This window comes from Rhinoderma darwinii (genome assembly GCF_050947455.1).
Source record: "Rhinoderma darwinii isolate aRhiDar2 chromosome 5 unlocalized genomic scaffold, aRhiDar2.hap1 SUPER_5_unloc_47, whole genome shotgun sequence".
NCBI lineage: Eukaryota > Metazoa > Chordata > Amphibia > Anura > Rhinodermatidae > Rhinoderma > Rhinoderma darwinii.
In genome coordinates this window covers 347764-375291 of record NW_027461806.1, presented here as the reverse complement: position 1 = coordinate 375291, position 27528 = coordinate 347764, and the positions used below count along the sequence as shown (strand labels likewise).

At 48.3% G+C, this 27528-nt stretch overlaps 16 non-coding genes across 16 annotated transcripts; all 16 read left to right on the top strand.

The window, feature by feature from the left end:
- Positions 1-3: 3 nt before the first annotated feature.
- LOC142695224 (U2 spliceosomal RNA) lies at positions 4-194 on the top strand. The gene has a single exon (XR_012863361.1). It is a non-coding gene; the product is annotated as a U2 spliceosomal RNA (small nuclear RNA).
- A 1284-nt stretch (positions 195-1478) lies between these two features.
- LOC142695223 (U2 spliceosomal RNA) lies at positions 1479-1669 on the top strand. Its single transcript, XR_012863360.1, has one exon. It is a non-coding gene; the product is annotated as a U2 spliceosomal RNA (small nuclear RNA).
- Positions 1670-2945: 1276 nt separating this feature from the next.
- Positions 2946-3137, top strand: LOC142695550 (U2 spliceosomal RNA). Its single transcript, XR_012863655.1, has one exon. It is a non-coding gene; the product is annotated as a U2 spliceosomal RNA (small nuclear RNA).
- Positions 3138-4425: 1288 nt separating this feature from the next.
- On the top strand, positions 4426-4616 carry LOC142695222 (U2 spliceosomal RNA). Its single transcript, XR_012863359.1, has one exon. It is a non-coding gene; the product is annotated as a U2 spliceosomal RNA (small nuclear RNA).
- A 5755-nt stretch (positions 4617-10371) lies between these two features.
- LOC142695553 (U2 spliceosomal RNA) lies at positions 10372-10562 on the top strand. The gene has a single exon (XR_012863658.1). It is a non-coding gene; the product is annotated as a U2 spliceosomal RNA (small nuclear RNA).
- A 1276-nt stretch (positions 10563-11838) lies between these two features.
- On the top strand, positions 11839-12029 carry LOC142695499 (U2 spliceosomal RNA). The gene has a single exon (XR_012863610.1). It is a non-coding gene; the product is annotated as a U2 spliceosomal RNA (small nuclear RNA).
- Positions 12030-13305: 1276 nt separating this feature from the next.
- LOC142695221 (U2 spliceosomal RNA) lies at positions 13306-13496 on the top strand. The gene has a single exon (XR_012863358.1). It is a non-coding gene; the product is annotated as a U2 spliceosomal RNA (small nuclear RNA).
- A 1296-nt stretch (positions 13497-14792) lies between these two features.
- On the top strand, positions 14793-14983 carry LOC142695220 (U2 spliceosomal RNA). The gene has a single exon (XR_012863357.1). It is a non-coding gene; the product is annotated as a U2 spliceosomal RNA (small nuclear RNA).
- A 1280-nt stretch (positions 14984-16263) lies between these two features.
- LOC142695219 (U2 spliceosomal RNA) lies at positions 16264-16454 on the top strand. Its single transcript, XR_012863356.1, has one exon. It is a non-coding gene; the product is annotated as a U2 spliceosomal RNA (small nuclear RNA).
- Positions 16455-17754: 1300 nt separating this feature from the next.
- LOC142695218 (U2 spliceosomal RNA) lies at positions 17755-17945 on the top strand. The gene has a single exon (XR_012863355.1). It is a non-coding gene; the product is annotated as a U2 spliceosomal RNA (small nuclear RNA).
- Positions 17946-19241: 1296 nt separating this feature from the next.
- LOC142695217 (U2 spliceosomal RNA) lies at positions 19242-19432 on the top strand. Its single transcript, XR_012863354.1, has one exon. It is a non-coding gene; the product is annotated as a U2 spliceosomal RNA (small nuclear RNA).
- A 1284-nt stretch (positions 19433-20716) lies between these two features.
- Positions 20717-20907, top strand: LOC142695216 (U2 spliceosomal RNA). The gene has a single exon (XR_012863353.1). It is a non-coding gene; the product is annotated as a U2 spliceosomal RNA (small nuclear RNA).
- A 1284-nt stretch (positions 20908-22191) lies between these two features.
- On the top strand, positions 22192-22382 carry LOC142695213 (U2 spliceosomal RNA). The gene has a single exon (XR_012863351.1). It is a non-coding gene; the product is annotated as a U2 spliceosomal RNA (small nuclear RNA).
- A 1276-nt stretch (positions 22383-23658) lies between these two features.
- LOC142695212 (U2 spliceosomal RNA) lies at positions 23659-23849 on the top strand. Its single transcript, XR_012863350.1, has one exon. It is a non-coding gene; the product is annotated as a U2 spliceosomal RNA (small nuclear RNA).
- Positions 23850-25121: 1272 nt separating this feature from the next.
- LOC142695554 (U2 spliceosomal RNA) lies at positions 25122-25312 on the top strand. The gene has a single exon (XR_012863659.1). It is a non-coding gene; the product is annotated as a U2 spliceosomal RNA (small nuclear RNA).
- Positions 25313-26596: 1284 nt separating this feature from the next.
- Positions 26597-26787, top strand: LOC142695211 (U2 spliceosomal RNA). The gene has a single exon (XR_012863349.1). It is a non-coding gene; the product is annotated as a U2 spliceosomal RNA (small nuclear RNA).
- The last annotated feature ends 741 nt before the right edge of the window (positions 26788-27528 follow it).

The window sequence follows — 27528 nt, the reverse complement described above, 5'->3', positions numbered from 1 at the left end:
GTTATCGCTTCTCGGCCTTTTGGCTAAGATCAAGTGTAGTATCTGTTCTTATCAGTTTAATATCTGATACGTCCCCTATCTGGGGACCATATATTAAATGGATTTTTAGAACAGGGAGATGGAAATAGAGCTTGCTCTGTCCACTCCACGCATTGACCTGGTATTGCAGTATTTCCAGGACCGGTGCACCCTTTCCTTATGTGTTGACTAAAAGCAGATTCCAAAAGTGTTTTTTGTCTTTGCTATTGTTTCTGTCTTTCTGAAGGGATCTCCCCTTTTAATGCCATTATTTCAACACCTGTTGGACAATGCATGAGTGATAATGAGCTCATTGATTAAATGCAATTAATGAATAGATTGCCACCTCTTGTTGTGTGTCGTCTGTGTTTCTGTGTTTCCGGCATTTCACATTGGAACACCTCATTCACCTTCCTTGTCTTCTCTCCGCCCTCCCTTTTAGGTAAGTTAAAGAGCTGCACCTGAGCCAGCCACTGATTGATTGATTGATTGATTGATTGATTGATTGATTGATTGATTGATGCAGCACAACAGTCAAATAGTGGAGTGGAGTAGGGGAACAGCAAACAGCCAATAAAGCAGCCCGCCCGCTCGCCTGCCCGCCACAATGGACCTACCTGTGTACACTAGATGGATGTGATGGAATGTACTGTCGTCCCTACATTTCAAGAAGAAGTAAGAATTGCAGTTGCAACAAAGCCTTGCTTGCCTACAAAGAGAGCAGCAATTTGGATTTGTTACTATGTTACCTAGAAGAATAACAAACTGTGCAAGGATGGAGGTTGTACGAGCAAGGAGAAGTTGTCTGTAAAGTTGGTGGATGCCTATTTTCCATTTTGCAGTCCCTTGTCTCCCTCTTGTGGCCTCCTGGAGGCAACTAGCTGTGCAAAAAAAAGACAGCCTGGCGGCCGGCTGTTGCAGTGTTGCCCTCTCAGGCAACACTGAGTGACTGACTGAGCCTCACCGTCTTATATAAAGTTCAGACGGAACTTTGCACGTGTCATAGTGGAGCCCTCAGGATTCCAGAGCCAGCTTTCTGACATCATAATGGGGCCTCAGAGATAAAAGCCTGGGCCCAGGCAGTGTTGGTCAGTGCTGCTCAGCAGGCAGCACTGGACTGGACTGGATTACAGCTGATACAAGGTGTGAAGGAACAAGGGGTGGCTGTGGGCATGCACTTGCTGCCGCTGCCAGTGTTTATCTGCATGGCAGCAGGGCATTTGGGCGTTGCCAGGAAGGCGTTTTTATGTAGATTCCTCCTCTTTCAGCACTGCATTGTGGTGCAAGCAAAAGAAGCAAATCCTGTCTGGCTTCCTCTCCGGCCTTTATTCACCTCCCGTGTAGCTGTGAGTGTGTGAGCCTGCAGGGCCCCATGGAATTGCCTAGAAGTAGGCTGAATCGCTGCAAGGGCTGAACAGCAGTATCGGGCAGGCTCGGGCAACGCGCGGCCCGTTCGGGTTATCGCTTCTCGGCCTTTTGGCTAAGATCAAGTGTAGTATCTGTTCTTATCAGTTTAATATCTGATACGTCCCCTATCTGGGGACCATATATTAAATGGATTTTTAGAACAGGGAGATGGAAATAGAGCTTGCTCTGTCCACTCCACGCATTGACCTGGTATTGCAGTATTTCCAGGACCGGTGCACCCTTTCCTTATGTGTTGACTAAAAGCAGATTCCAAAAGTGTTTTTTGTCTTTGCTATTGTTTCTGTCTTTCTGAAGGGATCTCCCCTTTTAATCCCATTATTTCAACACCTGTTGGACAATGCATGAGTGATAATGAGCTCATTGATTAAATGCAATTAATGAATAGATTGCCACCTCTTGTTGTGTGTCGTCTGTGTTTCTGTGTTTCCGGCATTTCACATTGGAACACCTCATTCACCTTCCTTGTCTTCTCTCCGCCCTCCCTTTTAGGTAAGTTAAAGAGCTGCACCTGAGCCAGCCACTGATTGATTGATTGATTGATTGATTGATTGATTGATTGATGCAGCACAACAGTCAAATAGTGGAGTGGAGTAGGGGAACAGCAAACAGCCAATAAAGCAGCCCGCCCGCTCGCCTGCCCGCCACAATGGACCTACCTGTGTACACTAGATGGATGTGATGGAATGTACTGTCGTCCCTACATTTCAAGAAGAAGTAAGAATTGCAGTTGCAACAAAGCCTTGCTTGCCTACAAAGAGAGCAGCAATTTGGATTTGTTACTATGTTACCTAGAAGAATAACAAACTGTGCAAGGATGGAGGTTGTAGGAGCAAGGAGAAGTTGTCTGTAAAGTTGGTGGATGCCTATTTTTCATTTTGCAGTCCCTTGTCTCCCTCTTGTGGCCTCCTGGAGGCAACTAGCTGTGCAAAAAAAAGACAGCCTGGCGGCCGGCTGTTGCAGTGTTGCCCTCTCAGGCAACACTGAGTGACTGACTGAGCCTCACCGTCTTATATAAAGTTCAGACGGAACTTTGCACGTGTCATAGTGGAGCCCTCAGGATTCCAGAGCCAGCTTTCTGACATCATAATGGGGCCTCAGAGATAAAAGCCTGGGCCCAGGCAGTGTTGGTCAGTGCTGCTCAGCAGGCAGCACTGGACTGGACTGGATTACAGCTGATACAAGGTGTGAAGGAACAAGGGGTGGCTGTGGGCATGCACTTGCTGCCGCTGCCAGTGTTTATCTGCATGGCAGCAGGGCATTTGGGCGTTGCCAGGAAGGCGTTTTTATGTAGATTCCTCCTCTTTCAGCACTGCATTGTGGTGCAAGCAAAAGAAGCAAATCCTGTCTGGCTTCCTCTCCGGCCTTTATTCACCTCCCGTGTAGCTGTGAGTGTGTGAGCCTGCAGGGCCCCATGGAATTGCCTAGAAGTAGGCTGAATCGCTGCAAGGGCTGAACAGCAGTATCGGGCAGGCTCGGGCAACGCGCGGCCCGTTCGGGTTATCGCTTCTCGGCCTTTTGGCTAAGATCAAGTGTAGTATCTGTTCTTATCAGTTTAATATCTGATACGTCCCCTATCTGGGGACCATATATTAAATGGATTTTTTAGAACAGGGAGATGGAAATAGAGCTTGCTCTGTCCACTCCACGCATTGACCTGGTATTGCAGTATTTCCAGGACCGGTGCACCCTTTCCTTATGTGTTGACTAAAAGCAGATTCCAAAAGTGTTTTGTGTCTTTGCTATTGTTTCTGTCTTTCTGAAGGGATCTCCCCTTTTAATCCCATTATTTCAACACCTGTTGGACAATGCATGAGTGATAATGAGCTCATTGATTAAATGCAATTAATGAATAGATTGCCACCTCTTGTTGTGTGTCGTCTGTGTTTCTGTGTTTCCGGCATTTCACATTGGAACACCTCATTCACCTTCCTTGTCTTCTCTCCGCCCTCCCTTTTAGGTAAGTTAAAGAGCTGCACCTGAGCCAGCCACTGATTGATTGATTGATTGATTGATTGATTGATTGATTGATTGATTGATTGATGCAGCACAACAGTCAAATAGTGGAGTGGAGTAGGGGAACAGCAAACAGCCAATAAAGCAGCCCGCCCGCTCGCCTGCCCGCCACAATGGACCTACCTGTGTACACTAGATGGATGTGATGGAATGTACTGTCGTCCCTACATTTCAAGAAGAAGTAAGAATTGCAGTTGCAACAAAGCCTTGCTTGCCTACAAAGAGAGCAGCAATTTGGATTTGTTACTATGTTACCTAGAAGAATAACAAACTGTGCAAGGATGGAGGTTGTAGGAGCAAGGAGAAGTTGTCTGTAAAGTTGGTGGATGCCTATTTTCCATTTTGCAGTCCCTTGTCTCCCTCTTGTGGCCTCCTGGAGGCAACTAGCTGTGCAAAAAAAAGACAGCCTGGCGGCCGGCTGTTGCAGTGTTGCCCTCTCAGGCAACACTGAGTGACTGACTGAGCCTCACCGTCTTATATAAAGTTCAGACGGAACTTTGCACGTGTCATAGTGGAGCCCTCAGGATTCCAGAGCCAGCTTTCTGACATCATAATGGGGCCTCAGAGATAAAAGCCTGGGCTCAGGCAGTGTTGGTCAGTGCTGCTCAGCAGGCAGCACTGGACTGGACTGGATTACAGCTGATACAAGGTGTGAAGGAACAAGGGGTGGCTGTGGGCATGCACTTGCTGCCGCTGCCAGTGTTTATCTGCATGGCAGCAGGGCATTTGGGCGTTGCCAGGAAGGCGTTTTTATGTAGATTCCTCCTCTTTCAGCACTGCATTGTGGTGCAAGCAAAAGAAGCAAATCCTGTCTGGCTTCCTCTCCGGCCTTTATTCACCTCCCGTGTAGCTGTGAGTGTGTGAGCCTGCAGGGCCCCATGGAATTGCCTAGAAGTAGGCTGAATCGCTGCAAGGGCTGAACAGCAGTATCGGGCAGGCTCGGGCAACGCGCGGCCCGTTCGGGTTATCGCTTCTCGGCCTTTTGGCTAAGATCAAGTGTAGTATCTGTTCTTATCAGTTTAATATCTGATACGTCCCCTATCTGGGGACCATATATTAAATGGATTTTTAGAACAGGGAGATGGAAATAGAGCTTGCTCTGTCCACTCCACGCATTGACCTGGTATTGCAGTATTTCCAGGACCGGTGCACCCTTTCCTTATGTGTTGACTAAAAGCAGATTCCAAAAGTGTTTTTTGTCTTTGCTATTGTTTCTGTCTTTCTGAAGGGATCTCCCCTTTTAATCCCATTATTTCAACACCTGTTGGACAATGCATGAGTGATAATGAGCTCATTGATTAAATGCAATTAATGAATAGATTGCCACCTCTTGTTGTGTGTCGTCTGTGTTTCTGTGTTTCCGGCATTTCACATTGGAACACCTCATTCACCTTCCTTGTCTTCTCTCCGCCCTCCCTTTTAGGTAAGTTAAAGAGCTGCACCTGAGCCAGCCACTGATTGATTGATTGATTGATTGATTGATTGATTGATTGATTGATTGATTGATGCAGCACAACAGTCAAATAGTGGAGTGGAGTAGGGGAACAGCAAACAGCCAATAAAGCAGCCCGCCCGCTCGCCTGCCCGCCACAATGGACCTACCTGTGTACACTAGATGGATGTGATGGAATGTACTGTCGTCCCTACATTTCAAGAAGAAGTAAGAATTGCAGTTGCAACAAAGCCTTGCTTGCCTACAAAGAGAGCAGCAATTTGGATTTGTTACTATGTTACCTAGAAGAATAACAAACTGTGCAAGGATGGAGGTTGTAGGAGCAAGGAGAAGTTGTCTGTAAAGTTGGTGGATGCCTATTTTCCATTTTGCAGTCCCTTGTCTCCCTCTTGTGGCCTCCTGGAGGCAACTAGCTGTGCAAAAAAAAGACAGCCTGGCGGCCGGCTGTTGCAGTGTTGCCCTCTCAGGCAACACTGAGTGACTGACTGAGCCTCACCGTCTTATATAAAGTTCAGACGGAACTTTGCACGTGTCATAGTGGAGCCCTCAGGATTCCAGAGCCAGCTTTCTGACATCATAATGGGGCCTCAGAGATAAAAGCCTGGGCCCAGGCAGTGTTGGTCAGTGCTGCTCAGCAGGCAGCACTGGACTGGACTGGATTACAGCTGATACAAGGTGTGAAGGAACAAGGGGTGGCTGTGGGCATGCACTTGCTGCCGCTGCCAGTGTTTATCTGCATGGCAGCAGGGCATTTGGGCGTTGCCAGGAAGGCGTTTTTATGTAGATTCCTCCTCTTTCAGCACTGCATTGTGGTGCAAGCAAAAGAAGCAAATCCTGTCTGGCTTCCTCTCCGGCCTTTATTCACCTCCCGTGTAGCTGTGAGTGTGTGAGCCTGCAGGGCCCCATGGAATTGCCTAGAAGTAGGCTGAATCGCTGCAAGGGCTGAACAGCAGTATCGGGCAGCAGGGCCGCCATCAGGAATTTCAGGGCCCCCTACAGCTACATTTTCTGGGCCCCCCTACCGTGGCACCGCCTGTTAACGGTACTCCGTCCAGTACTATATCATGGTACCCAGGGCCGCCATCAGGGGGGGTATTATGGGTACTGATGTGAGAGGCCCGGCCAAACCTAATTGAAAGGGGGGCCCGGCAAACTGCCGCGACTTGCCTTTGGTAGAAAAAAAACAGGCCCCTGCAATGGGGCCCGTTTTTTTCACCAAAAGAATGTCATGAGCTGCGGGCCCCCCTTTCAATTAGGTTTGGCCGGGCCTCTCACATCAGTACCCCTAATACCCCCCTGATGGCGGCCCTGGGTAGCATGGGGGCCGTCAAACACCGCCGCCCGTGCGACCGATCACGCGCACCCGCAAACTCCCGCGCATGCGCACCGGCGACCGCCTGGAACCGCGCACCGAATTTTGAGGCAGATTTTGACCTGCCCACACTATCTTGCCGCGTTTTTTGCCTGCGGCGATTGAGGACAGCAGACAGAAAACGCAGCGAAAAATGCATTTTCTGCCTCCCATTGATTTCGATGGGAGGTCAGAGGCAGAACCGCGGCAAGAAAGGACGTGCTGCTTTTTCTTTTTTCCGCGACTGGCTCCCATTGATTTCAGATTAAATCAATGGGAGGCGGTTTTGGAAGTTTTTTGGTGCTGATTCTGACGCAGTGTCCGAGTCAATATCAAGGCCCAAAAACTCTGAACTGGGCCTTATTGTTAGGGCTTATTCAGACGAACGTGTAATACGTCCGTGAAACGTGTGTGATTTTCACGCGCCTTGCACGGACCTATGTTACTCTATGGTGCCGTGCAGACTGTCAGTGATTTTCACGCAGCGCGAGTCCGCTGCGTAAAACTCACGACATGTCCGATATTTGTGCATTGTTCGCGCATCACGCACCCATTGAAGTCAATGGGTGCGTGAAAATCACGCCCAGCGCTTCCGCAGCCGTATAAACTATGAATGAAAACAGAAAAGCACCACGTGCTACAAACATACAAACAGAGTGTCATAATGATGGCGGCTGCGCGAAAATCACGCAACCGCGCATCATACGCTGCTGACACACGGAGCTGTTATGGACCTTTTGCAAGCGCAAAACGCCACGTTTTTGCGCGCGCAAAAAGCACACGCTTGTGTAAATCCGGCCTTAGGGTAGGAACACACTAGGCATGAACACTGCGGATTTTATGCAACACATTTTATTGTGTAAAATCCGCAGCGTATTACAGTCGCAGCAGAGTGGATGAGATTTGAACAAATCTCATCCACACGCTGCAAAAATAATGGACCTGCAGTGTGACTGCAGTCGCATGTCAATGTATTCTGTGGAATCGCCGCTCCTCTGTTGCAGAAATGCTGCGGTTCTGCCGCAAAAATCACAAATGAGAAAAAAAAAAAAAGGCACTTTTTTAAATTTATAAAAAAAGTTTAGACTTGCCCCGGCCGTAGTCCTGGTGACGCGATCCTCTATTCTTAGCGTAGCCCCGCCTCCTGTCATGACGTTTCATCCCATGTGACTGCTGCAGCGGTCACATGGTCTACAGCGTCATCCCAGGAGGCGGGGCTACGTTCAGAAGAGAGAGATGCGTCACTTAAACTACGGCCGGGGTAAGTCTAAACTTTTTTTTCCCTGCAGGATTCCCGCAGCGGACACGCCTCAGGAAACCTGCGCCACTATTTGGTGCGGTTTTGCTGGCGGAATTCCCTGCGGCTCCCGGGATAAGCTGTGTCGTTTTACTCAGCATATCCGCCTAGTGTGTCCCTTATGATGTCAATCCTGGAGCTGCTGCCGCTCTCTAAATAGGCAGTTGGTCCAGTAGAATTTGAAATTATTTTTTTTTGTGAACCAGCTTAAAAAAATACAAAACTTTTGTGTTAGGGCTTGTTCACATCACCGTTCGCTTCCGCTCCGGGGTTCCTTCTGAGGTTTCTGTCGGGTGAACCCCGCAACGGAAAGTGAAAGTGATAGCACAGCTTCCGTTTCCATCACCATTAGCGCAGTCGACTGCGCTATTAATTCCGTCCGAAAACCAGCCGGAATGGTGACGAACGGAAACCATTAGCGATGTTTCCGTCACCATTGAGATCAATGGTGACTGAAACGGAAGCTGTGCTGTCACTTTCACTTTCCGTTGCGGGGTTCACCCGACAGAAACCTCAGACGGAACCCCGGAGCGGTGGTTCGTCACCATTCCGGCTGGTTTTCGGACGGAATTAATAGCGCAGTCGACTGCGCTAATGGTGATGGAAACGGAAGCTGTGCTATCACTTTCACTTTCCTCAGACGGAAACCTCAGACGGAACCCCGGAGCGGAAACGAACAGTGATGTGAACAGGCCCTAACACAAAAGTTTTGTATTTTTTTAAGCTGGTTCACAAAAAAAAATAATTCCAAATTCTACTGGACCAACTGCCTATTTAGAGACCGGCAGCAGCTCCAGGAGCGACATCATAAGGGACACACTAGGCGGATATGCTGAGTAAAACTCCACAGCTTATCCCGGGAGCCGCAGGGAATTCTGCCAGCAAAACCGCACCAAATAGCGGCGCAGGTTTCGTGAGGCGTGTCCGCTGCGGGAATCCTGCAGGGAAAAAAAAGTTTAGACTTGCCAGGGCCGTAGTCCTGGTGACGCATCTCTCTCTTCTGAACGTAGCCCCGCCTCCTGGGATGACGCTGTAGACCATGTGACCGCTGCATCAGTCACATGGGATGAAACGTCATGACAGGAGGCGGGGCTGCGCTAAGAATAGAGGATCGCGTCACCAGGACTACGGCCGGGGGAAGTCTAAACTTTATCAATTTAAAAAAGTACCTTTTTTTTCTTCTCTTGTGTGATTTTTGCGGCAGAAACCGCAGCATTTCCGCAACAGAGGAGCGGCGATTCCACAGAATAAATTGACATGCGACTTAAAAAGCCAAAGCCACACGGCAGGTCCATTTTTTTTGCAGCGTGTGGATGAGATTTGTTAAAATCTCATCCACTCGGCTGCGACTGTAATACGCTGCGGATTTTCCACAATAAAATGTGTTGCATAAAATCCGCAGTGTTCATGCCTAGTGTGTTCCTACCCTAAGGCCGGATTTACACAAGCGTGTGCTTTTTGCACGCGCAAAAAAACGTGGCGTTTTGCACATGCAAAAGTTCCATAACAGCTCCGTGTGTCAGCAGCGTATGATGCGCGGCTGCGTGATTTTCGCGCAGCCGCCATCATTATGACACTCTGTTTGTATGTTTGTAGCACGTGGTGCTTTTCTGTTTTCATTCATAGTTTATACTGCTGCGGAAGTGGTGGGCGGGATTTTCACGCACCCATTGACTTCAATGGGTGCGTGATGCGCGAACAATGCACCAATATAGGACATGTCGTGAGTTTTACGCAGCGGACACACGCTGCGTGAAAATCACTGACAGTCCGCACGGCACCATAGAGTAACATAGGTCCGTGCGAGGCGCGTGAAAATCATGCGCGTTGCACGGACGTATTACACGTTCGTCTGAATAAGCCCTAACAATAAGGCCCAGTTCGCAGAGTTTTTGGGCCTTGATATTGACTCGGACACTGCGTCAGAATCAGCACCAAACAACTTCCAAAACCGCCTCCCATTGATTTAATCTGAAATCAATGGGAGCCAGTCGCGGAAAAAAGAAAAAGCAGCACGTCCTTTCTTGCCGCGGTTCCGCCTCTGACCTGCCATCGAAATCAATGGGAGGCAGAAAATGCATTTTTCGCTGCGTTTTTTGTCTGCTGTCCTCAATCGCCGCGAGCAAAAAACGCAGCAAAAAAACGCGGCAAGATAGTGTGGGCAGGGCAAAATCTGCCTCAAAATTCTTTAAGGAATTTTGAGGCAGATTTTTTTTTGCCTGCAAAATACTGTGTGAACAGGGCCATACATAAACCACACTTTGAGATAATTTACTCACTGTCAGAAGAGCTGCTCCCACTCCAGTCCTCTTCCGGCGATGTCTTCCAGGGGAGGTCTTCGGTCCAGACGTCCAGTCCTTCACCTCCAGCCAGGCTCCAGGTAAGTTTTGTCCATGTGGGTCCGCGGCTGCGCGCGCTTCGTTCGCGGGTTCGCGCGCGGTCGATCGCGGGTGCGCGCGCGGGCGGTCTCCAGTGCGGGCGTTCGTGGATGCGCGCTCGCGGGTGCTCACGCGCGGGAGTTTCATTGTGCGCGCGATCGGGTGCGCGCGCGCGCGCGGGCGGACGGTTTGACGGCCCCCCATGATGAGGGGAGGGGGCCCGCAGCAGCAGCAGCAGCTCACGACATTCTTTTGGTGAAAAAAACGGGCCCCATTGCAGGGGCCCGTTTTTTCCTACCAAAAGAATGTCGAGGCAGTTGCCGGGCCCCCCTTTCAATTAGGTTTGGCCGGGCCCCTCACACCACTACCCCTAATACCCCCCTGATGGCGGCCCTGTCGGGCAGGCTCGGGCAACGCGCGGCCCGTTCGGGTTATCGCTTCTCGGCCTTTTGGCTAAGATCAAGTGTAGTGTCTGTTCTTATCAGTTTAATATCTGATACGTCCCCTATCTGGGGACCATATATTAAATGGATTTTTAGAACAGGGAGATGGAAATAGAGCTTGCTCTGTCCACTCCACGCATTGACCTGGTATTGCAGTATTTCCAGGACCGGTGCACCCTTTCCTTATGTGTTGACTAAAAGCAGATTCCAAAAGTGTTTTTTGTCTTTGCTATTGTTTCTGTCTTTCTGAAGGGATCTCCCCTTTTAATCCCATTATTTCAACACCTGTTGGACAATGCATGAGTGATAATGAGCTCATTGATTAAATGCAATTAATGAATAGATTGCCACCTCTTGTTGTGTGTCGTCTGTGTTTCTGTGTTTCCGGCATTTCACATTGGAACACCTCATTCACCTTCCTTGTCTTCTCTCCGCCCTCCCTTTTAGGTAAGTTAAAGAGCTGCACCTGAGCCAGCCACTGATTGATTGATTGATTGATTGATTGATTGATTGATTGATGCAGCACAACAGTCAAATAGTGGAGTGGAGTAGGGGAACAGCAAACAGCCAATAAAGCAGCCCGCCCGCTCGCCTGCCCGCCACAATGGACCTACCTGTGTACACTAGATGGATGTGATGGAATGTACTGTCGTCCCTACATTTCAAGAAGAAGTAAGAATTGCAGTTGCAACAAAGCCTTGCTTGCCTACAAAGAGAGCAGCAATTTGGATTTGTTACTATGTTACCTAGAAGAATAACAAACTGTGCAAGGATGGAGGTTGTAGGAGCAAGGAGAAGTTGTCTGTAAAGTTGGTGGATGCCTATTTTCCATTTTGCAGTCCCTTGTCTCCCTCTTGTGGCCTCCTGGAGGCAACTAGCTGTGCAAAAAAAAGACAGCCTGGCGGCCGGCTGTTGCAGTGTTGCCCTCTCAGGCAACACTGAGTGACTGACTGAGCCTCACCGTCTTATATAAAGTTCAGACGGAACTTTGCACGTGTCATAGTGGAGCCCTCAGGATTCCAGAGCCAGCTTTCTGACATCATAATGGGGCCTCAGAGATAAAAGCCTGGGCCCAGGCAGTGTTGGTCAGTGCTGCTCAGCAGGCAGCACTGGACTGGACTGGATTACAGCTGATACAAGGTGTGAAGGAACAAGGGGTGGCTGTGGGCATGCACTTGCTGCCGCTGCCAGTGTTTATCTGCATGGCAGCAGGGCATTTGGGCGTTGCCAGGAAGGCGTTTTTATGTAGATTCCTCCTCTTTCAGCACTGCATTGTGGTGCAAGCAAAAGAAGCAAATCCTGTCTGGCTTCCTCTCCGGCCTTTATTCACCTCCCGTGTAGCTGTGAGTGTGTGAGCCTGCAGGGCCCCATGGAATTGCCTAGAAGTAGGCTGAATCGCTGCAAGGGCTGAACAGCAGTATCGGGCAGGCTCGGGCAACGCGCGGCCCGTTCGGGTTATCACTTCTCGGCCTTTTGGCTAAGATCAAGTGTAGTATCTGTTCTTATCAGTTTAATATCTGATACGTCCCCTATCTGGGGACCATATATTAAATGGATTTTTAGAACAGGGAGATGGAAATAGAGCTTGCTCTGTCCACTCCACGCATTGACCTGGTATTGCAGTATTTCCAGGACCGGTGCACCCTTTCCTTATGTGTTGACTAAAAGCAGATTCCAAAAGTGTTTTTTGTCTTTGCTATTGTTTCTGTCTTTCTGAAGGGATCTCCCCTTTTAATCCCATTATTTCAACACCTGTTGGACAATGCATGAGTGATAATGAGCTCATTGATTAAATGCAATTAATGAATAGATTGCCACCTCTTGTTGTGTGTCGTCTGTGTTTCTGTGTTTCCGGCATTTCACATTGGAACACCTCATTCACCTTCCTTGTCTTCTCTCCGCCCTCCCTTTTAGGTAAGTTAAAGAGCTGCACCTGAGCCAGCCACTGATTGATTGATTGATTGATTGATTGATTGATTGATTGATGCAGCACAACAGTCAAATAGTGGAGTGGAGTAGGGGAACAGCAAACAGCCAATAAAGCAGCCCGCCCGCTCGCCTGCCCGCCACAATGGACCTACCTGTGTACACTAGATGGATGTGATGGAATGTACTGTCGTCCCTACATTTCAAGAAGAAGTAAGAATTGCAGTTGCAACAAAGCCTTGCTTGCCTACAAAGAGAGCAGCAATTTGGATTTGTTACTATGTTACCTAGAAGAATAACAAACTGTGCAAGGATGGAGGTTGTAGGAGCAAGGAGAAGTTGTCTGTAAAGTTGGTGGATGCCTATTTTCCATTTTGCAGTCCCTTGTCTCCCTCTTGTGGCCTCCTGGAGGCAACTAGCTGTGCAAAAAAAAGACAGCCTGGCGGCCGGCTGTTGCAGTGTTGCCCTCTCAGGCAACACTGAGTGACTGACTGAGCCTCACCGTCTTATATAAAGTTCAGACGGAACTTTGCACGTGTCATAGTGGAGCCCTCAGGATTCCAGAGCCAGCTTTCTGACATCATAATGGGGCCTCAGAGATAAAAGCCTGGGCCCAGGCAGTGTTGGTCAGTGCTGCTCAGCAGGCAGCACTGGACTGGACTGGATTACAGCTGATACAAGGTGTGAAGGAACAAGGGGTGGCTGTGGGCATGCACTTGCTGCCGCTGCCAGTGTTTATCTGCATGGCAGCAGGGCATTTGGGCGTTGCCAGGAAGGCGTTTTTATGTAGATTCCTCCTCTTTCAGCACTGCATTGTGGTGCAAGCAAAAGAAGCAAATCCTGTCTGGCTTCCTCTCCGGCCTTTATTCACCTCCCGTGTAGCTGTGAGTGTGTGAGCCTGCAGGGCCCCATGGAATTGCCTAGAAGTAGGCTGAATCGCTGCAAGGGCTGAACAGCAGTATCGGGCAGGCTCGGGCAACGCGCGGCCCGTTCGGGTTATCGCTTCTCGGCCTTTTGGCTAAGATCAAGTGTAGTATCTGTTCTTATCAGTTTAATATCTGATACGTCCCCTATCTGGGGACCATATATTAAATGGATTTTTAGAACAGGGAGATGGAAATAGAGCTTGCTCTGTCCACTCCACGCATTGACCTGGTATTGCAGTATTTCCAGGACCGGTGCACCCTTTCCTTATGTGTTGACTAAAAGCAGATTCCAAAAGTGTTTTTTGTCTTTGCTATTGTTTCTGTCTTTCTGAAGGGATCACCCCTTTTAATCCCATTATTTCAACACCTGTTGGACAATGCATGAGTGATAATGAGCTCATTGATTAAATGCAATTAATGAATAGATTGCCACCTCTTGTTGTGTGTCGTCTGTGTTTCTGTGTTTCCGGCATTTCACATTGGAACACCTCATTCACCTTCCTTGTCTTCTCTCCGCCCTCCCTTTTAGGTAAGTTAAAGAGCTGCACCTGAGCCAGCCACTGATTGATTGATTGATTGATTGATTGATTGATTGATTGATTGATTGATTGATTGATTGATGCAGCACAACAGTCAAATAGTGGAGTGGAGTAGGGGAACAGCAAACAGCCAATAAAGCAGCCCGCCCGCTCGCCTGCCCGCCACAATGGACCTACCTGTGTACACTAGATGGATGTGATGGAATGTACTGTCGTCCCTACATTTCAAGAAGAAGTAAGAATTGCAGTTGCAACAAAGCCTTGCTTGCCTACAAAGAGAGCAGCAATTTGGATTTGTTACTATGTTACCTAGAAGAATAACAAACTGTGCAAGGATGGAGGTTGTAGGAGCAAGGAGAAGTTGTCTGTAAAGTTGGTGGATGCCTATTTTCCATTTTGCAGTCCCTTGTCTCCCTCTTGTGGCCTCCTGGAGGCAACTAGCTGTGCAAAAAAAAGACAGCCTGGCGGCCGGCTGTTGCAGTGTTGCCCTCTCAGGCAACACTGAGTGACTGACTGAGCCTCACCGTCTTATATAAAGTTCAGACGGAACTTTGCACGTGTCATAGTGGAGCCCTCAGGATTCCAGAGCCAGCTTTCTGACATCATAATGGGGCCTCAGAGATAAAAGCCTGGGTCCAGGCAGTGTTGGTCAGTGCTGCTCAGCAGGCAGCACTGGACTGGACTGGATTACAGCTGATACAAGGTGTGAAGGAACAAGGGGTGGCTGTGGGCATGCACTTGCTGCCGCTGCCAGTGTTTATCTGCATGGCAGCAGGGCATTTGGGCGTTGCCAGGAAGGCGTTTTTATGTAGATTCCTCCTCTTTCAGCACTGCATTGTGGTGCAAGCAAAAGAAGCAAATCCTGTCTGGCTTCCTCTCCGGCCTTTATTCACCTCCCGTGTAGCTGTGAGTGTGTGAGCCTGCAGGGCCCCATGGAATTGCCTAGAAGTAGGCTGAATCGCTGCAAGGGCTGAACAGCAGTATCGGGCAGGCTCGGGCAACGCGCGGCCCGTTCGGGTTATCGCTTCTCGGCCTTTTGGCTAAGATCAAGTGTAGTATCTGTTCTTATCAGTTTAATATCTGATACGTCCCCTATCTGGGGACCATATATTAAATGGATTTTTAGAACAGGGAGATGGAAATAGAGCTTGCTCTGTCCACTCCACGCATTGACCTGGTATTGCAGTATTTCCAGGACCGGTGCACCCTTTCCTTATGTGTTGACTAAAAGCAGATTCCAAAAGTGTTTTTTGTCTTTGCTATTGTTTCTGTCTTTCTGAAGGGATCTCCCCTTTTAATCCCATTATTTCAACACCTGTTGGACAATGCATGAGTGATAATGAGCTCATTGATTAAATGCAATTAATGAATAGATTGCCACCTCTTGTTGTGTGTCGTCTGTGTTTCTGTGTTTCCGGCATTTCACATTGGAACACCTCATTCACCTTCCTTGTCTTCTCTCCGCCCTCCCTTTTAGGTAAGTTAAAGAGCTGCACCTGAGCCAGCCACTGATTGATTGATTGATTGATTGATTGATTGATTGATTGATTGATGCAGCACAACAGTCAAATAGTGGAGTGGAGTAGGGGAACAGCAAACAGCCAATAAAGCAGCCCGCCCGCTCGCCTGCCCGCCACAATGGACCTACCTGTGTACACTAGATGGATGTGATGGAATGTACTGTCGTCCCTACATTTCAAGAAGAAGTAAGAATTGCAGTTGCAACAAAGCCTTGCTTGCCTACAAAGAGAGCAGCAATTTGGATTTGTTACTATGTTACCTAGAAGAATAACAAACTGTGCAAGGATGGAGGTTGTAGGAGCAAGGAGAAGTTGTCTGTAAAGTTGGTGGATGCCTATTTTCCATTTTGCAGTCCCTTGTCTCCCTCTTGTGGCCTCCTGGAGGCAACTAGCTGTGCAAAAAAAAGACAGCCTGGCGGCCGGCTGTTGCAGTGTTGCCCTCTCAGGCAACACTGAGTGACTGACTGAGCCTCACCGTCTTATATAAAGTTCAGACGGAACTTTGCACGTGTCATAGTGGAGCCCTCAGGATTCCAGAGCCAGCTTTCTGACATCATAATGGGGCCTCAGAGATAAAAGCCTGGGCCCAGGCAGTGTTGGTCAGTGCTGCTCAGCAGGCAGCACTGGACTGGACTGGATTACAGCTGATACAAGGTGTGAAGGAACAAGGGGTGGCTGTGGGCATGCACTTGCTGCCGCTGCCAGTGTTTATCTGCATGGCAGCAGGGCATTTGGGCGTTGCCAGGAAGGCGTTTTTATGTAGATTCCTCCTCTTTCAGCACTGCATTGTGGTGCAAGCAAAAGAAGCAAATCCTGTCTGGCTTCCTCTCCGGCCTTTATTCACCTCCCGTGTAGCTGTGAGTGTGTGAGCCTGCAGGGCCCCATGGAATTGCCTAGAAGTAGGCTGAATCGCTGCAAGGGCTGAACAGCAGTATCGGGCAGGCTCGGGCAACGCGCGGCCCGTTCGGGTTATCGCTTCTCGGCCTTTTGGCTAAGATCAAGTGTAGTATCTGTTCTTATCAGTTTAATATCTGATACGTCCCCTATCTGGGGACCATATATTAAATGGATTTTTAGAACAGGGAGATGGAAATAGAGCTTGCTCTGTCCACTCCACGCATTGACCTGGTATTGCAGTATTTCCAGGACCGGTGCACCCTTTCCTTATGTGTTGACTAAAAGCAGATTCCAAAAGTGTTTTTTGTCTTTGCTATTGTTTCTGTCTTTCTGAAGGGATCTCCCCTTTTAATCCCATTATTTCAACACCTGTTGGACAATGCATGAGTGATAATGAGCTCATTGATTAAATGCAATTAATGAATAGATTGCCACCTCTTGTTGTGTGTCGTCTGTGTTTCTGTGTTTCCGGCATTTCACATTGGAACACCTCATTCACCTTCCTTGTCTTCTTTCCGCCCTCCCTTTTAGGTAAGTTAAAGAGCTGCACCTGAGCCAGCCACTGATTGATTGATTGATTGATTGATTGATTGATTGATTGATTGATTGATTGATTGATTGATTGATGCAGCACAACAGTCAAATAGTGGAGTGGAGTAGGGGAACAGCAAACAGCCAATAAAGCAGCCCGCCCGCTCGCCTGCCCGCCACAATGGACCTACCTGTGTACACTAGATGGATGTGATGGAATGTACTGTCGTCCCTACATTTCAAGAAGAAGTAAGAATTGCAGTTGCAACAAAGCCTTGCTTGCCTACAAAGAGAGCAGCAATTTGGATTTGTTACTATGTTACCTAGAAGAATAACAAACTGTGCAAGGATGGAGGTTGTAGGAGCAAGGAGAAGTTGTCTGTAAAGTTGGTGGATGCCTATTTTCCATTTTGCAGTCCCTTGTCTCCCTCTTGTGGCCTCCTGGAGGCAACTAGCTGTGCAAAAAAAAGACAGCCTGGCGGCCGGCTGTTGCAGTGTTGCCCTCTCAGGCAACACTGAGTGACTGACTGAGCCTCACCGTCTTATATAAAGTTCAGACGGAACTTTGCACGTGTCATAGTGGAGCCCTCAGGATTCCAGAGCCAGCTTTCTGACATCATAATGGGGCCTCAGAGATAAAAGCCTGGGCCCAGGCAGTGTTGGTCAGTGCTGCTCAGCAGGCAGCACTGGACTGGACTGGATTACAGCTGATACAAGGTGTGAAGGAACAAGGGGTGGCTGTGGGCATGCACTTGCTGCCGCTGCCAGTGTTTATCTGCATGGCAGCAGGGCATTTGGGCGTTGCCAGGAAGGCGTTTTTATGTAGATTCCTCCTCTTTCAGCACTGCATTGTGGTGCAAGCAAAAGAAGCAAATCCTGTCTGGCTTCCTCTCCGGCCTTTATTCACCTCCCGTGTAGCTGTGAGTGTGTGAGCCTGCAGGGCCCCATGGAATTGCCTAGAAGTAGGCTGAATCGCTGCAAGGGCTGAACAGCAGTATCGGGCAGGCTCGGGCAACGCGCGGCCCGTTCGGGTTATCGCTTCTCGGCCTTTTGGCTAAGATCAAGTGTAGTATCTGTTCTTATCAGTTTAATATCTGATACGTCCCCTATCTGGGGACCATATATTAAATGGATTTTTAGAACAGGGAGATGGAAATAGAGCTTGCTCTGTCCACTCCACGCATTGACCTGGTATTGCAGTATTTCCAGGACCGGTGCACCCTTTCCTTATGTGTTGACTAAAAGCAGATTCCAAAAGTGTTTTTTGTCTTTGCTATTGTTTCTGTCTTTCTGAAGGGATCTCCCCTTTTAATCCCATTATTTCAACACCTGTTGGACAATGCATGAGTGATAATGAGCTCATTGATTAAATGCAATTAATGAATAGATTGCCACCTCTTGTTGTGTGTCGTCTGTGTTTCTGTGTTTCCGGCATTTCACATTGGAACACCTCATTCACCTTCCTTGTCTTCTCTCCGCCCTCCCTTTTAGGTAAGTTAAAGAGCTGCACCTGAGCCAGCCACTGATTGATTGATTGATTGATTGATTGATTGATTGATTGATTGATTGATTGATTGATTGATGCAGCACAACAGTCAAATAGTGGAGTGGAGTAGGGGAACAGCAAACAGCCAATAAAGCAGCCCGCCCGCTCGCCTGCCCGCCACAATGGACCTACCTGTGTACACTAGATGGATGTGATGGAATGTACTGTCGTCCCTACATTTCAAGAAGAAGTAAGAATTGCAGTTGCAACAAAGCCTTGCTTGCCTACAAAGAGAGCAGCAATTTGGATTTGTTACTATGTTACCTAGAAGAATAACAAACTGTGCAAGGATGGAGGTTGTAGGAGCAAGGAGAAGTTGTCTGTAAAGTTGGTGGATGCCTATTTTCCATTTTGCAGTCCCTTGTCTCCCTCTTGTGGCCTCCTGGAGGCAACTAGCTGTGCAAAAAAAAGACAGCCTGGCGGCCGGCTGTTGCAGTGTTGCCCTCTCAGGCAACACTGAGTGACTGACTGAGCCTCACCGTCTTATATAAAGTTCAGACGGAACTTTGCACGTGTCATAGTGGAGCCCTCAGGATTCCAGAGCCAGCTTTCTGACATCATAATGGGGCCTCAGAGATAAAAGCCTGGGCCCAGGCAGTGTTGGTCAGTGCTGCTCAGCAGGCAGCACTGGACTGGACTGGATTACAGCTGATACAAGGTGTGAAGGAACAAGGGGTGGCTGTGGGCATGCACTTGCTGCCGCTGCCAGTGTTTATCTGCATGGCAGCAGGGCATTTGGGCGTTGCCAGGAAGGCGTTTTTATGTAGATTCCTCCTCTTTCAGCACTGCATTGTGGTGCAAGCAAAAGAAGCAAATCCTGTCTGGCTTCCTCTCCGGCCTTTATTCACCTCCCGTGTAGCTGTGAGTGTGTGAGCCTGCAGGGCCCCATGGAATTGCCTAGAAGTAGGCTGAATCGCTGCAAGGGCTGAACAGCAGTATCGGGCAGGCTCGGGCAACGCGCGGCCCGTTCGGGTTATCGCTTCTCGGCCTTTTGGCTAAGATCAAGTGTAGTATCTGTTCTTATCAGTTTAATATCTGATACGTCCCCTATCTGGGGACCATATATTAAATGGATTTTTAGAACAGGGAGATGGAAATAGAGCTTGCTCTGTCCACTCCACGCATTGACCTGGTATTGCAGTATTTCCAGGACCGGTGCACCCTTTCCTTATGTGTTGACTAAAAGCAGATTCCAAAAGTGTTTTTTGTCTTTGCTATTGTTTCTGTCTTTCTGAAGGGATCTCCCCTTTTAATCCCATTATTTCAACACCTGTTGGACAATGCATGAGTGATAATGAGCTCATTGATTAAATGCAATTAATGAATAGATTGCCACCTCTTGTTGTGTGTCGTCTGTGTTTCTGTGTTTCCGGCATTTCACATTGGAACACCTCATTCACCTTCCTTGTCTTCTCTCCGCCCTCCCTTTTAGGTAAGTTAAAGAGCTGCACCTGAGCCAGCCACTGATTGATTGATTGATTGATTGATTGATTGATTGATTGATTGATTGATGCAGCACAACAGTCAAATAGTGGAGTGGAGTAGGGGAACAGCAAACAGCCAATAAAGCAGCCCGCCCGCTCGCCTGCCCGCCACAATGGACCTACCTGTGTACACTAGATGGATGTGATGGAATGTACTGTCGTCCCTACATTTCAAGAAGAAGTAAGAATTGCAGTTGCAACAAAGCCTTGCTTGCCTACAAAGAGAGCAGCAATTTGGATTTGTTACTATGTTACCTAGAAGAATAACAAACTGTGCAAGGATGGAGGTTGTAGGAGCAAGGAGAAGTTGTCTGTAAAGTTGGTGGATGCCTATTTTCCATTTTGCAGTCCCTTGTCTCCCTCTTGTGGCCTCCTGGAGGCAACTAGCTGTGCAAAAAAAAGACAGCCTGGCGGCCGGCTGTTGCAGTGTTGCCCTCTCAGGCAACACTGAGTGACTGACTGAGCCTCACCGTCTTATATAAAGTTCAGACGGAACTTTGCACGTGTCATAGTGGAGCCCTCAGGATTCCAGAGCCAGCTTTCTGACATCATAATGGGGCCTCAGAGATAAAAGCCTGGGCCCAGGCAGTGTTGGTCAGTGCTGCTCAGCAGGCAGCACTGGACTGGACTGGATTACAGCTGATACAAGGTGTGAAGGAACAAGGGGTGGCTGTGGGCATGCACTTGCTGCCGCTGCCAGTGTTTATCTGCATGGCAGCAGGGCATTTGGGCGTTGCCAGGAAGGCGTTTTTATGTAGATTCCTCCTCTTTCAGCACTGCATTGTGGTGCAAGCAAAAGAAGCAAATCCTGTCTGGCTTCCTCTCCGGCCTTTATTCACCTCCCGTGTAGCTGTGAGTGTGTGAGCCTGCAGGGCCCCATGGAATTGCCTAGAAGTAGGCTGAATCGCTGCAAGGGCTGAACAGCAGTATCGGGCAGGCTCGGGCAACGCGCGGCCCGTTCGGGTTATCGCTTCTCGGCCTTTTGGCTAAGATCAAGTGTAGTATCTGTTCTTATCAGTTTAATATCTGATACGTCCCCTATCTGGGGACCATATATTAAATGGATTTTTAGAACAGGGAGATGGAAATAGAGCTTGCTCTGTCCACTCCACGCATTGACCTGGTATTGCAGTATTTCCAGGACCGGTGCACCCTTTCCTTATGTGTTGACTAAAAGCAGATTCCAAAAGTGTTTTTTGTCTTTGCTATTGTTTCTGTCTTTCTGAAGGGATCTCCCCTTTTAATCCCATTATTTCAACACCTGTTGGACAATGCATGAGTGATAATGAGCTCATTGATTAAATGCAATTAATGAATAGATTGCCACCTCTTGTTGTGTGTCGTCTGTGTTTCTGTGTTTCCGGCATTTCACATTGGAACACCTCATTCACCTTCCTTGTCTTCTCTCCGCCCTCCCTTTTAGGTAAGTTAAAGAGCTGCACCTGAGCCAGCCACTGATTGATTGATTGATTGATTGATTGATTGATTGATTGATTGATTGATGCAGCACAACAGTCAAATAGTGGAGTGGAGTAGGGGAACAGCAAACAGCCAATAAAGCAGCCCGCCCGCTCGCCTGCCCGCCACAATGGACCTACCTGTGTACACTAGATGGATGTGATGGAATGTACTGTCGTCCCTACATTTCAAGAAGAAGTAAGAATTGCAGTTGCAACAAAGCCTTGCTTGCCTACAAAGAGAGCAGCAATTTGGATTTGTTACTATGTTACCTAGAAGAATAACAAACTGTGCAAGGATGGAGGTTGTAGGAGCAAGGAGAAGTTGTCTGTAAAGTTGGTGGATGCCTATTTTCCATTTTGCAGTCCCTTGTCTCCCTCTTGTGGCCTCCTGGAGGCAACTAGCTGTGCAAAAAAAAGACAGCCTGGCGGCCGGCTGTTGCAGTGTTGCCCTCTCAGGCAACACTGAGTGACTGACTGAGCCTCACCGTCTTATATAAAGTTCAGACGGAACTTTGCACGTGTCATAGTGGAGCCCTCAGGATTCCAGAGCCAGCTTTCTGACATCATAATGGGGCCTCAGAGATAAAAGCCTGGGCCCAGGCAGTGTTGGTCAGTGCTGCTCAGCAGGCAGCACTGGACTGGACTGGATTACAGCTGATACAAGGTGTGAAGGAACAAGGGGTGGCTGTGGGCATGCACTTGCTGCCGCTGCCAGTGTTTATCTGCATGGCAGCAGGGCATTTGGGCGTTGCCAGGAAGGCGTTTTTATGTAGATTCCTCCTCTTTCAGCACTGCATTGTGGTGCAAGCAAAAGAAGCAAATCCTGTCTGGCTTCCTCTCCGGCCTTTATTCACCTCCCGTGTAGCTGTGAGTGTGTGAGCCTGCAGGGCCCCATGGAATTGCCTAGAAGTAGGCTGAATCGCTGCAAGGGCTGAACAGCAGTATCGGGCAGGCTCGGGCAACGCGCGGCCCGTTCGGGTTATCGCTTCTCGGCCTTTTGGCTAAGATCAAGTGTAGTATCTGTTCTTATCAGTTTAATATCTGATACGTCCCCTATCTGGGGACCATATATTAAATGGATTTTTAGAACAGGGAGATGGAAATAGAGCTTGCTCTGTCCACTCCACGCATTGACCTGGTATTGCAGTATTTCCAGGACCGGTGCACCCTTTCCTTATGTGTTGACTAAAAGCAGATTCCAAAAGTGTTTTTTGTCTTTGCTATTGTTTCTGTCTTTCTGAAGGGATCTCCCCTTTTAATCCCATTATTTCAACACCTGTTGGACAATGCATGAGTGATAATGAGCTCATTGATTAAATGCAATTAATGAATAGATTGCCACCTCTTGTTGTGTGTCGTCTGTGTTTCTGTGTTTCCGGCATTTCACATTGGAACACCTCATTCACCTTCCTTGTCTTCTCTCCGCCCTCCCTTTTAGGTAAGTTAAAGAGCTGCACCTGAGCCAGCCACTGATTGATTGATTGATTGATTGATTGATTGATTGATTGATGCAGCACAACAGTCAAATAGTGGAGTGGAGTAGGGGAACAGCAAACAGCCAATAAAGCAGCCCGCCCGCTCGCCTGCCCGCCACAATGGACCTACCTGTGTACACTAGATGGATGTGATGGAATGTACTGTCGTCCCTACATTTCAAGAAGAAGTAAGAATTGCAGTTGCAACAAAGCCTTGCTTGCCTACAAAGAGAGCAGCAATTTGGATTTGTTACTATGTTACCTAGAAGAATAACAAACTGTGCAAGGATGGAGGTTGTAGGAGCAAGGAGAAGTTGTCTGTAAAGTTGGTGGATGCCTATTTTCCATTTTGCAGTCCCTTGTCTCCCTCTTGTGGCCTCCTGGAGGCAACTAGCTGTGCAAAAAAAAGACAGCCTGGCGGCCGGCTGTTGCAGTGTTGCCCTCTCAGGCAACACTGAGTGACTGACTGAGCCTCACCGTCTTATATAAAGTTCAGACGGAACTTTGCACGTGTCATAGTGGAGCCCTCAGGATTCCAGAGCCAGCTTTCTGACATCATAATGGGGCCTCAGAGATAAAAGCCTGGGCCCAGGCAGTGTTGGTCAGTGCTGCTCAGCAGGCAGCACTGGACTGGACTGGATTACAGCTGATACAAGGTGTGAAGGAACAAGGGGTGGCTGTGGGCATGCACTTGCTGCCGCTGCCAGTGTTTATCTGCATGGCAGCAGGGCATTTGGGCGTTGCCAGGAAGGCGTTTTTATGTAGATTCCTCCTCTTTCAGCACTGCATTGTGGTGCAAGCAAAAGAAGCAAATCCTGTCTGGCTTCCTCTCCGGCCTTTATTCACCTCCCGTGTAGCTGTGAGTGTGTGAGCCTGCAGGGCCCCATGGAATTGCCTAGAAGTAGGCTGAATCGCTGCAAGGGCTGAACAGCAGTATCGGGCAGGCTCGGGCAACGCGCGGCCCGTTCGGGTTATCGCTTCTCGGCCTTTTGGCTAAGATCAAGTGTAGTATCTGTTCTTATCAGTTTAATATCTGATACGTCCCCTATCTGGGGACCATATATTAAATGGATTTTTAGAACAGGGAGATGGAAATAGAGCTTGCTCTGTCCACTCCACGCATTGACCTGGTATTGCAGTATTTCCAGGACCGGTGCACCCTTTCCTTATGTGTTGACTAAAAGCAGATTCCAAAAGTGTTTTTTGTCTTTGCTATTGTTTCTGTCTTTCTGAAGGGATCTCCCCTTTTAATCCCATTATTTCAACACCTGTTGGACAATGCATGAGTGATAATGAGCTCATTGATTAAATGCAATTAATGAATAGATTGCCACCTCTTGTTGTGTGTCGTCTGTGTTTCTGTGTTTCCGGCATTTCACATTGGAACACCTCATTCACCTTCCTTGTCTTCTCTCCGCCCTCCCTTTTAGGTAAGTTAAAGAGCTGCACCTGAGCCAGCCACTGATTGATTGATTGATTGATTGATTGATTGATTGATGCAGCACAACAGTCAAATAGTGGAGTGGAGTAGGGGAACAGCAAACAGCCAATAAAGCAGCCCGCCCGCTCGCCTGCCCGCCACAATGGACCTACCTGTGTACACTAGATGGATGTGATGGAATGTACTGTCGTCCCTACATTTCAAGAAGAAGTAAGAATTGCAGTTGCAACAAAGCCTTGCTTGCCTACAAAGAGAGCAGCAATTTGGATTTGTTACTATGTTACCTAGAAGAATAACAAACTGTGCAAGGATGGAGGTTGTAGGAGCAAGGAGAAGTTGTCTGTAAAGTTGGTGGATGCCTATTTTCCATTTTGCAGTCCCTTGTCTCCCTCTTGTGGCCTCCTGGAGGCAACTAGCTGTGCAAAAAAAAGACAGCCTGGCGGCCGGCTGTTGCAGTGTTGCCCTCTCAGGCAACACTGAGTGACTGACTGAGCCTCACCGTCTTATATAAAGTTCAGACGGAACTTTGCACGTGTCATAGTGGAGCCCTCAGGATTCCAGAGCCAGCTTTCTGACATCATAATGGGGCCTCAGAGATAAAAGCCTGGGCCCAGGCAGTGTTGGTCAGTGCTGCTCAGCAGGCAGCACTGGACTGGACTGGATTACAGCTGATACAAGGTGTGAAGGAACAAGGGGTGGCTGTGGGCATGCACTTGCTGCCGCTGCCAGTGTTTATCTGCATGGCAGCAGGGCATTTGGGCGTTGCCAGGAAGGCGTTTTTATGTAGATTCCTCCTCTTTCAGCACTGCATTGTGGTGCAAGCAAAAGAAGCAAATCCTGTCTGGCTTCCTCTCCGGCCTTTATTCACCTCCCGTGTAGCTGTGAGTGTGTGAGCCTGCAGGGCCCCATGGAATTGCCTAGAAGTAGGCTGAATCGCTGCAAGGGCTGAACAGCAGTATCGGGCAGGCTCGGGCAACGCGCGGCCCGTTCGGGTTATCGCTTCTCGGCCTTTTGGCTAAGATCAAGTGTAGTATCTGTTCTTATCAGTTTAATATCTGATACGTCCCCTATCTGGGGACCATATATTAAATGGATTTTTAGAACAGGGAGATGGAAATAGAGCTTGCTCTGTCCACTCCACGCATTGACCTTGTATTGCAGTATTTCCAGGACCGGTGCACCCTTTCCTTATGTGTTGACTAAAAGCAGATTCCAAAAGTGTTTTTTGTCTTTGCTATTGTTTCTGTCTTTCTGAAGGGATCTCCCCTTTTAATCCCATTATTTCAACACCTGTTGGACAATGCATGAGTGATAATGAGCTCATTGATTAAATGCAATTAATGAATAGATTGCCACCTCTTGTTGTGTGTCTTCTGTGTTTCCGGCATTTCACATTGGAACACCTCATTCACCTTCCTTGTCTTCTCTCCGCCCTCCCTTTTAGGTAAGTTAAAGAGCTGCACCTGAGCCAGCCACTGATTGATTGATTGATTGATTGATTGATTGATTGATTGATTGATTGATTGATTGATGCAGCACAACAGTCAAATAGTGGAGTGGAGTAGGGGAACAGCAAACAGCCAATAAAGCAGCCCGCCCGCTCGCCTGCCCGCCACAATGGACCTACCTGTGTACACTAGATGGATGTGATGGAATGTACTGTTGTCCCTACATTTCAAGAAGAAGTAAGAATTGCAGTTGCAACAAAGCCTTGCTTGCCTACAAAGAGAGCAGCAATTTGGATTTGTTACTATGTTACCTAGAAGAATAACAAACTGTGCAAGGATGGAGGTTGTAGGAGCAAGGAGAAGTTGTCTGTAAAGTTGGTGGATGCCTATTTTCCATTTTGCAGTCCCTTGTCTCCCTCTTGTGGCCTCCTGGAGGCAACTAGCTGTGCAAAAAAAAGACAGCCTGGCGGCCGGCTGTTGCAGTGTTGCCCTCTCAGGCAACACTGAGTGACTGACTGAGCCTCACCGTCTTATATAAAGTTCAGACGGAACTTTGCACGTGTCATAGTGGAGCCCTCAGGATTCCAGAGCCAGCTTTCTGACATCATAATGGGGCCTCAGAGATAAAAGCCTGGGCCCAGGCAGTGTTGGTCAGTGCTGCTCAGCAGGCAGCACTGGACTGGACTGGATTACAGCTGATACAAGGTGTGAAGGAACAAGGGGTGGCTGTGGGCATGCACTTGCTGCCGCTGCCAGTGTTTATCTGCATGGCAGCAGGGCATTTGGGCGTTGCCAGGAAGGCGTTTTTATGTAGATTCCTCCTCTTTCAGCACTGCATTGTGGTGCAAGCAAAAGAAGCAAATCCTGTCTGGCTTCCTCTCCGGCCTTTATTCACCTCCCGTGTAGCTGTGAGTGTGTGAGCCTGCAGGGCCCCATGGAATTGCCTAGAAGTAGGCTGAATCGCTGCAAGGGCTGAACAGCAGTATCGGGCAGGCTCGGGCAACGCGCGGCCCGTTCGGGTTATCGCTTCTCGGCCTTTTGGCTAAGATCAAGTGTAGTATCTGTTCTTATCAGTTTAATATCTGATACGTCCCCTATCTGGGGACCATATATTAAATGGATTTTTAGAACAGGGAGATGGAAATAGAGCTTGCTCTGTCCACTCCACGCATTGACCTGGTATTGCAGTATTTCCAGGACCGGTGCACCCTTTCCTTATGTGTTGACTAAAAGCAGATTCCAAAAGTGTTTTTTGTCTTTGCTATTGTTTCTGTCTTTCTGAAGGGATCTCCCCTTTTAATCCCATTATTTCAACACCTGTTGGACAATGCATGAGTGATAATGAGCTCATTGATTAAATGCAATTAATGAATAGATTGCCACCTCTTGTTGTGTGTCGTCTGTGTTTCTGTGTTTCCGGCATTTCACATTGGAACACCTCATTCACCTTCCTTGTCTTCTCTCCGCCCTCCCTTTTAGGTAAGTTAAAGAGCTGCACCTGAGCCAGCCACTGATTGATTGATTGATTGATTGATTGATTGATTGATTGATTGATTGATTGATTGATGCAGCACAACAGTCAAATAGTGGAGTGGAGTAGGGGAACAGCAAACAGCCAATAAAGCAGCCCGCCCGCTCGCCTGCCCGCCACAATGGACCTACCTGTGTACACTAGATGGATGTGATGGAATGTACTGTCGTCCCTACATTTCAAGAAGAAGTAAGAATTGCAGTTGCAACAAAGCCTTGCTTGCCTACAAAGAGAGCAGCAATTTGGATTTGTTACTATGTTACCTAGAAGAATAACAAACTGTGCAAGGATGGAGGTTGTAGGAGCAAGGAGAAGTTGTCTGTAAAGTTGGTGGATGCCTATTTTCCATTTTGCAGTCCCTTGTCTCCCTCTTGTGGCCTCCTGGAGGCAACTAGCTGTGCAAAAAAAAGACAGCCTGGCGGC